The sequence below is a fragment of the Podarcis filfolensis genome (genome assembly GCF_964270895.1).
Source record: "Podarcis filfolensis genome assembly, chromosome: 4".
Taxonomy (NCBI): Eukaryota; Metazoa; Chordata; class Lepidosauria; order Squamata; family Lacertidae; genus Podarcis; species Podarcis filfolensis.
In genome coordinates this window covers 41,254,793-41,264,325 of record NC_139607.1, presented here as the reverse complement: position 1 = coordinate 41,264,325, position 9,533 = coordinate 41,254,793, and positions in this window count along the sequence as shown.

Sequence of the window (9,533 nt, the reverse complement as noted above, 5' to 3'; positions counted from 1 at the left end):
AAGAAGAAGAAGAAGAAGAAGAAGAAGAAGAAGAAGAAGTGTGCCAAGCTTGTGTGCAGCCTTCTGCTGAGACAAAAAATGTCCCAAAACAAACACGAAGGCACTATTGGCAGAGGTAGAGGGAGAAACTCCAGATACTTGAAGGAAAGTTTATTTTAGACTAACATATTTTGGAGAAATCCTTCCTTGGGGCACATTTTGAAAAGCAATCCTCATTAACTACTCAGAGGAGACAATTAGTATTTAATCTATAGGTAAGTGCTGGACAGAATCTAATATACTTCTTCTTGGAGATAACTCAAAAACTACATAACCTATTTTCTTGCTTGTGTTCATCTTAAGCATTTTTAAAATTTAAATTTATACCCTGCCTTTACATGCAGTGGTGGTTGTTTCTGTGTATATTTGTTTATTTCTCTCAATTACATTTTTATTGCTGGTAGTAAAAAATCTCTGGATTTTGTGAAGGATTTGCTTGTTTGGAAGCGCCCATGGGCCAAAGTAGATTGTTGTTTTAGCACCATGGATAGCTCCTAGTGCTCAATTTGTTCCAACAAGGCTTGGAAGTTAACCAAGGCTTTTTGAGCCTCTTCCTCAGTCTACTTCTCATTGGCTCCTCCCCATTTTGGAGAACTAGAGACTAATCCTTTTGGCCTGAAGACAAGTAATTCTTCTGCTTTCCAAGGCCTCCCACTGGATGCACTCCCTGAACCATTGGACTAGCAAGGCAGTGTAGGAGATACTTGGTTCCTCAAGCTCAGTGAACATCCTAGATCAGGTTCTATGGCCCCTGGGATCTGGCTCAGTGTGCTCCTGCCTACTCCAGGTTCAGTGGTCCTCTGATCACCATAATCAGGCTCAGAGCTAGAAACCCACTCTGTCTCCTTAGCTGGTGACAATGTAGTCTCGGATTTGGTGTCTTGGATACTGCTGGGTACTGCTGAATTGCATGGCATGAAAGGACAAGTAAGCTGTTTCCATGCCCAAATCCTAGTCAATTCACTACCATCCTGAAATACCAGAGGCAGAGAAGGATCCTGGAGAGTCACAGGCCTCTGTTGGGGCAGGGGAGCAGGGGGTGTGGCATTTGACATGATGAAGCACAGAACTGTATCCCTTTCTGACTCTGCACTGATTGAACACAGCCAGAAGATGGAGGCTCTGTGCCCCATGAAATTGGAAAGTGGTGAGGAACAGAGATCTGTTGCTCTTGACAAGTACAATCACCAATCCTGAAGATAGATGCATTCAGCTGACAAACAGACAAAGGACAAAATGAAATAAGTTATTTTAGGCTATCAGCCTTCCAAATAAACTGATTTATTTTAAAACTGGAGGTGGGTATTTTACCACTATCTGAAAAGTATTTATCCATAAGCTTTTCATTGGGACTTACTGCAAGTCAGCAACTTCAATCCACGCAGCAAAGATGCTCTCAGTGACAAACAGAAAACAAATCTGACAATGCAACCAATTTTTCCTAATGGACATCATAGATTTATGGCTGGCCTATTCTTTGCACAGCCACAACTCCACACATCTTTTAAATATGGCTTTACTCAAATATTAATGCAAGCTTAGCAGACAAGCATTCGTATGCCAAATAAAATGCCAAAGGTTACTCATGACTTCTGAACAAATACAGTTCAAGTTACTACACAGCATTTGAAAAACAGTCCACACCTCCAACCACAAAAAAAGGTCAATATTTTAATTTCACAGTGTGCACAACTAGCCACTGGATGTGCTTTTAATTTAAGAGTGAGCAATAGAGTACTGTCAGCAGAGTACTACAGTTGGAGCACTAATTGCTTCTTTTTGGTCTTTTACTCTTGTTTATCCGTTATCTTACATCAAATAAACCAAATGGCCCCTGGTCAAGGCAACAGTAAGGTTACAGGAATAGTGGCAACAGTTCTTAACTATCAGATTTTTTGCAATTAGGAAAGTGACAAGAAAATTCGCTGGCAATATGTGCGATAACACTTTGATACAACATCATCTAACCTCCCCACAAACAAATCAGAATGAATGCTCATTACATAGCCAACATAGTCTAATTTCCCTACAAAGAAATAGGATTCCCAAAATGCAAATCATCTGGAAGTACCTTTTATATATTCCACAACAACTGAGTAAACACTGCTCATTGTTTGTGATAAAAACCACCATGTGAAAATGTGAAAGTAAAGAGGGGATTTTTAAAAAATCTAACATCATAATCCTCTGCATTATAAGTTAGTCCCATTGCACTCTCTACGATACTGTTGTGCGCTGCCCCAATCTCTGAGAGGTGCAAGATTCCAGGAGTTCCATGCACTTACCAAGTGTTCATATTTCCTTTGGAAATGAGGCACAGGAGAGACTGTGGTGTCTTTATGATATTTGGACAACATGAGCCTAAAATGGAGGGGTTTAGTGCACCAAAAGGGTATTGTTTCTCCCATAACTGGAGCCATGAATTCAAACAGAAAACAGTCATTGCACTCTCTCTCTCTCCTTCTCTCTCCAGTTCGATGCTTTTCCTTGGTCACACCACTAAAACTCTCTACTACAACCTCTGGCTTTGTCTGCTGAGGGAGGGACCCCCACCCATTTGCTGTCTTGCACTGAGCCACTTAATCCCCCATAACCTCACCAGGAAGCTACTTGACTCAATTAGTTTTTAACACATGCTGGATCCAGGGGTCTGGCACTGCCCTCCTCCAAACTCATAACAATATTTATTCTCTAATAAGTGTGCTTAAATCATTCAAAAACTTACCACTCCATAAACCACTTAACACTGGAAAACCCTTTTTGAAACCATAATGTAATCAGTAATCTAGGCTAGGACCAACTGTCTGAGATTAGACTCAAATTCATGGATAAGTATTATTTGACTGAAGAGTGAATTATTTTGGCTTGCAGTGGTTGGCACATCTTTGGGTGACATTTTAAAGTGTGCCTTAAAAGCAAGCAGCTGTGCATCTAAATGCTAGTGATTGTGTTTGCTATGAGCTGCAGATATTGCTTTGTGGGCGGGGGGGGGGTGGACTTGCCAAAAAAATGATAAATAGCGAAGTTAGACCAACAGTTTTAACAAGATCTACAGCCAAAGTTGATTAACTGGGAATACATTATGTAATTTTATTTTTAAAGGGTCTTGTTGGTAGTCAAGTTGACTACATAAATCACGCATTTGTAATATATGCAGAAGTGAATGAATCATGAGAGGCTGTGATTTAATAGCTAGGCTGAGATTTACAAGCATAGACCAATGAAGGGGGGGAAATCAGTAGACCATGGGTAGGCAAACAAAGGCCCAGGGGCCAGATCCGGCCCAATCACCTTCTCAATCCAGCCCACAGACGGTCTGGGAATCAGCATGTTTTTACATGAGTAGAATGTGTGCTTTTCTTTAAAACTGCATCTCTGGGTTATTTGTGGGACATAGGAATTTGTTCATTTTTTCCCCTTCAAAATATAGTCCGGCCCCCCACAAGGTCTGAGGGACAGTGGACTGGCCCTCTGCTGAAAATGTTTGCTGACCCCTGCAGTAGACCATATACAAATCTGCACGGCATTGTTTGAAGTGGTAGGAACGCTCAGATATTACACTGAAAGCCATGTAATGCAGATAAATGGCATCAACAATTAGATGCCCATCCAAATTATGCTGTAATATGTAGAAGCAAACTACAGATTATCTTTTTCTTGAATTCACACACAGCTATGAAACACATATTTCTGAGCAAGGTAATTTTAAATATCAGTTTACATTTTTGTTAAAAAGTCCTAATGAAAATTCTGCAACATTTTCATGTGAATTTCTCCTACTATAGTGGTACCTCGGGTTAAGTACTTAATTCGTTCTGGAGCTCTGTTCTTAACCTGAAACTGTTCTTAACCTGAAGCACCACTTTAGCTAATGGGGCCTCCTGCTGCCATTGCGCCGCCAGAGCACGATTTTGTTCTCATCCTGAAGCAAAGTTCTTAACCCAAGGTAATATTTCTGGGTTAGCGGAGTCTGTAACCTGAAGCGTATGTAACCTGAAGTGTATGTAACCCGAGGTACCACTGTAGTTTGCTAATTAAGTAAGTTTGTCATTAAATGAGAACTGAATCAAGTTTCTCTTTCATTCCTAGTTGTGGGTGGTTTGGGGACATGTCCATGAGGTGACCGGCTCAGGTGGCAGAATCCAAAGAAGCAGCAGATCTGGCCTCCATGTTTGGCTGCTGCCATTGCCACTGGTGCACTCCTTGGTGGCAGATCTGTCACCTCTTCAGCAGCAGCACCCCCCATGCCACCTCTACACAGACCTCTTGATGAATAGGGTGCTGCTGGTTTCCTCCCACACTTGTTCCCATCATGCATCTTTATTCCCCCCTCATTTCTGATGTAGATTTTACTCACCCCCTTTTCCCTGGTGTTTTGTGTGTGCCATTTTGTGGTATGCCTTAGGTGTCAGTATGTCATGGGCCAGCCTTGGGCATGCTGTAGTCTTTCCTGTCCCCATCTTTCCCCAAGACCACAAGGGAAACTATGCCAGCCTAGGAAGTGGTGTAGCTTCTTCCCATATATTCCCCTCTCATTGGAGGAAACAATGAGAGGAAAGCTTTCAAAGGCACACAGAGGCACAAAGGAACATTCTTCTCCCCCACATCCCACCTGCCCTACTCAGGACATTGGAGAAGGTGAACAAGCAGCCTTTAGTATGACCTCCAGTCATCTACCTGCAGCCTAGAAGCGTTAGGCATATTAATATGTCCAATAAAAAGAAATAATGATTAATTTGAAGTGAGGGAGATATCTAAAATACTGACAACTGCTCATCATTGTAACCTACGGCAACTTTAAATCAAGTAAAAGTAAATATAGTTTAAGCTTCCTAACATTAAGAGCCAGTCTTCTGAAAAATCTCCATAAAATCTGTAGGAACTCCCATTTTCAAGATTCATCAGTGCCTTGACAGTATAATTAAGGACCACAAAAGCTTGCCTTTACATTAGAGAACCCTGTTTTATAGGGCAAGGGACAGACCAGTGCTTTCTTAAAATGTCTTTCAGATCATTCCTTCAGTTTAATGGTAACAGATTATTCCTGTGAACACGGCAACTAAGGCCTTTACAGAAGTAAGCAAAAGCTTAAAGCTTTATAATCCACCCACCATAGGTTGGAAGTGTTGCAGCTATGCCTTTGATGCCAAGTCAAAAATGACAGGCAAATTAACTGGAGTGCAAACATATCCGTCGAGTATTACAGATAAAAGACACTTTGTAGCTCTTGCTGGGCTACAGGCTGCAGTCTGAGGTAAGCCAGAAACTGTGAGAAATGCCAGCAGTCAGGACTGAGAAACAAGCCAGGACCAAAAGAGCAGATGAGGTAGTAGGGCTGAGGAGCAAACCAGACATCAGGGCAAGTCAGAACCAGAGGACCAATCAGAGAAAGGAGTGAAGCACAACCAAGATACAGGACCATAGCAGAGTTCAGGAAGACTGTGTAACTCAACCAGGCTCAGCTGGAGCATGCAATTTTCTGTCCAGAAGGATCCAATGGCCAGCTCAGATGGGTGGACTCAGTCTGTTACCAGAAGGTTCTGAGAAGGCTGCCACTTCAGTTCAGTGGTCCACAACAAAGGGTAGCTGCATACAGATTCCAGCAGCTTCTGACAGTTACTGAAGGACATCAGATTCTGAACCTAACATATGGCCGATAAGGTTAAATGATCCCTCCACCCAACCCAACCTCTTTTTTAATGCATATCTCTGCAATGTGCTTGCAGCTTCAGCTGAATGGGATTCTATGCTGCAGCGGAACATCTGGAACCACGTGGGTCTAGAGGTTGATATGGTTTTCACAGTGGCCCTGCTGCACAAAGGGAGGGTGCTGCTGACATGAGAACTATCCATTGAATCTTCACTTCCCACATCATTCTTTGTGCCAAACATCATCATCATCATATGCAAAAATGTGACTATTTTAAATGCTTAGAGTTGCCTCATTTGTAAGTGCCATGAAGACCCCAGGATTGTGAAGCATACAGACATGTGCCAACCTAGAAAGCTTTATTGGGGTTTGTTTTTTTCTCCAAAGAATAAGGTGGATTTGCCACAGACAACATTAGTGGGGACTGCAACCCAGCATTGCAGTATGCAGTGCTCCTGTTCCAGTCAATCAGCCATGCCCTCTTCCAGAATACACCATTCCGTTCCCCATCACACCCAGACTTCCATTTTCCCATCACCCCGCATTCCACGGCTACTGAGCATTTCAGTCCTCAATGGGCATGTTTTTGGAGATTCACCCTTAGGATTTCCCCCCTAATTTTTTATTTTAGCTCTGCAAACCTTTGGGTTCTTCTGAGTCTGCTGTGCATGAATGGTGCACTTTTGGCTACATAAGCAATGGCACTCACACCTGAATGCTGGAAGTAATCTAGTCACCCAATAATTGTGAATATACTTTCTCTTTGGGTCATTATATGGAGGGAATAGCATGGCTGCTGCTTGAAATGTCATTACCATATGCTAGGGATAAGCAGCAGATAAACTGTGATTACTCTAATATTATCTTATTTCATCTGCATACAAAACATTCCTTCCATCAAATTTGATTCTCTAATCTTATTGCCTTCTCTAATTGCTAATGCTCACAGCTTAAGGGGGCAGTGAACCATTCTTCATGGTTTCACCAAATGGAACTGATAGCTGTTAATATATACTGGCTTTAGACAATGACTTACACTATAAAATATACTTAGTTTGGTGTTAAGGATAGAACAAGGGCAGAATGGCATGAAGATGTGATCAATCTCATACAGCAATCTGAGCTAAAATTCAGGACTGATCAAAGGCTTCTTTATTCCAGGCTTAATGGTTTATAAAACATAGTTATGATTGAATTACTAAGGGCAACCATCACTACGGGAATGAACAAAATGCAGATATTTCTATACTATGCCAAACCATGGAGAAAACTAGAGTGTGGAGTGATCCTGCTCAGGGTTCCAGTCAGCCATTCATGTCCTCTTCCAGGCCCCTCTCTGCAAAAAGTTTTTTAAAATCTGTTTGCCCCCTTCAACAGAGAATAGACACTCAGCATACTCAGTCTTCATTTGAGCTGGGCAGATCCCTTAAAATTCCCCCCACAAAGATATATTGAGTTCCCCCAAACATGCTGCCATGTCCCTCTCGTTTCATAGCTGCCTTTAGTTCTGTTGGCACTCCCCACTTGAGTTCAGCATTACAGGAAATTTGCAGGTGTTCTTAGTACATCAACATAAATGCCTCCACTGATAGGCATTTAGGTCGTCTCAGGAGATGGGGTAGCAGATAGCTGAAGTCTGTTCCACCATCTGAGCCACCTCTGGTTCAGCAAGTATCTTGTGGCCATGCCAGACATGTCTGTCGCTGCTGGTGGTGAATACTGGGGAGTCCATAACAAAGCATCACTCATCCACAACATAATTGTGGATGAAAGGCATGGCCAGTCAGGCATCTGACACAGCTTGGCTCACTTGGGTCCCTGCTGCAGCACCAATCCTAGCTGGAGCATGAGACAAGGGGAACACTGCAGTCATCCACATAAATTCCATCTTTGCTGCCTGGGACTAATAGGAGTGCAAAATACCTAGAAGGCACCAAGTTGGGGAAGGTTGATCTACATCTCTAGGATTAGCAATGGTAGTAACAAATGTCCAGATTCAAATAGCTCTTTCACCTAGTCCCCTTATTTATTTTCTTGCACAAGTGGAAGCGGGGGGGGGAGGGGGGAGTTTTTACTCATCTCTTTCCCAAAGTATCAAATGATTTTGTCCAAGCCTAACATAAAAAAAGCATCTTAGGGTAAAAATCCAGAAATCGTTTATGCCTCTGTGATGAATCATAGTCACACACATCTGAGTAATCATTTTTTTACCACTACATTTCCAGAATCTTCATGTAAAACTAGGCCATTGCTATCAGAGAATGTGCGTGTTTTTTTGTTTTTGTTAATCATTTTCAAGCTGGTCTTTACAAGAAGATTACTGTAATTGCATTTTAACAGTGGTGAAGTGATGCCTACCTTGTTCAAAGCTTTGCCCAACACGCTGGGGTTGACAGGGAAAGGGGGCAGGTGTGGGGACACTGCAACGGGGAGTGCAATGCTTGGAGGCCAAGCAGTGCAGCCACTTCCCGTGATAACTTCAAACAGAAGGCTAACATCTGCATGCAGTTTAAATTACCATTGCATCAATGTGTATGTGGTAAGCATATGATTGAAAATCTAGTTCATGATATTCTGAAATTAATGAACATGATTGTGGCTGCACTTGTAGATGTTGCTCAATGGGATTTACTTCTGAGTAGGCAGAGATAGGATTGTGCTGTAAGTTAGGGCCATTAATTTCATTGTAAAGGTAAAGGGACCTCTGACCGTTAGGTCCAGTCGTGGATGACTCTGGGGTTGTGGTGCTCATCTCACTTTACTGGCCGAGGGAGCCGACGTACAGCTTGACTAAGCATGACCAGCATGACTAAGCCGCTTCTGGTGAACCAGAGCAGCGCACGAAACGCCGTTTACCTTCCTGCAGGAGCGGTACCTATTTTTCTACTTGCACTTTGACGTGCTTTCGAACTGCTAGGTGGGCAGGAGCTGGGACCGAGCAACAGGAGCTCACCCCGTCACAGGGATTCAAACCGCCGACCTACTGCTCGGCAAGTCCTAGGCTCTGTGGTTTAACCCACAGCGCCACCCGCGTCCCTAGACTTGATGGTATCAGGGTACAAATTTGATTTAGGCATTGAAATAAACCAGCAATGTTCATGCTGAGTTGAGAGACATGTATGCAGTAGCACATGGTATGGTGGGACCATGCCATTCACCTGACGTCCCTCTAACTGAGTCATTGCTTCATACCAGAGTGGAGAGGAGGAGGGGAAGGTGGCAGTGAGACTGGCACAGTGCAGACATGCCAGCGAGAGCATTTGCACCATACCAACCACATGGCTGCCTTGCCCCCACCCTCTCCATCCTAGTATGCAACAGCAATTCAGCTGGATGGAGCTTAGCCTCATCTCACCATCTGCTTCTGTATGTGTGTGTTGTCATTCTTTATAATATTCATTGTGCCATTTCACACTATGAGTTTTCAATGGTCTATAATTTAAAACAAAAACTGAACTGAACTTTAACAATGGCCATATTTTGAATTTATCTGACATTTTATTTGGGATCTGTGTACTAAAACACCTCTTTTTCTCCTCCAAATAGGTAATCATAAGTTGTTTGCTTATATAACTTCAGTTAGAAAGGGTTTTGACAAGGTCAGAAGTGGCCAGTGTTTATTCAAGCCTGCTAATGGATGCATTCCACCATTGACTCATGGAGCACTCCCAATACAGTTTCCATTAACCTTATTCTGATTACATGTGTAATTCGTCTATGGGCAATCAATAGATTCCCAGCATTAATGAAAATCAAACAGAAATGGGAGCAAATCAAACATAAGAAGGAAGCTCTTCTTGCTATGTATTAAATAGCTACAGTCAGTGTCTGAACTTGTTATTAT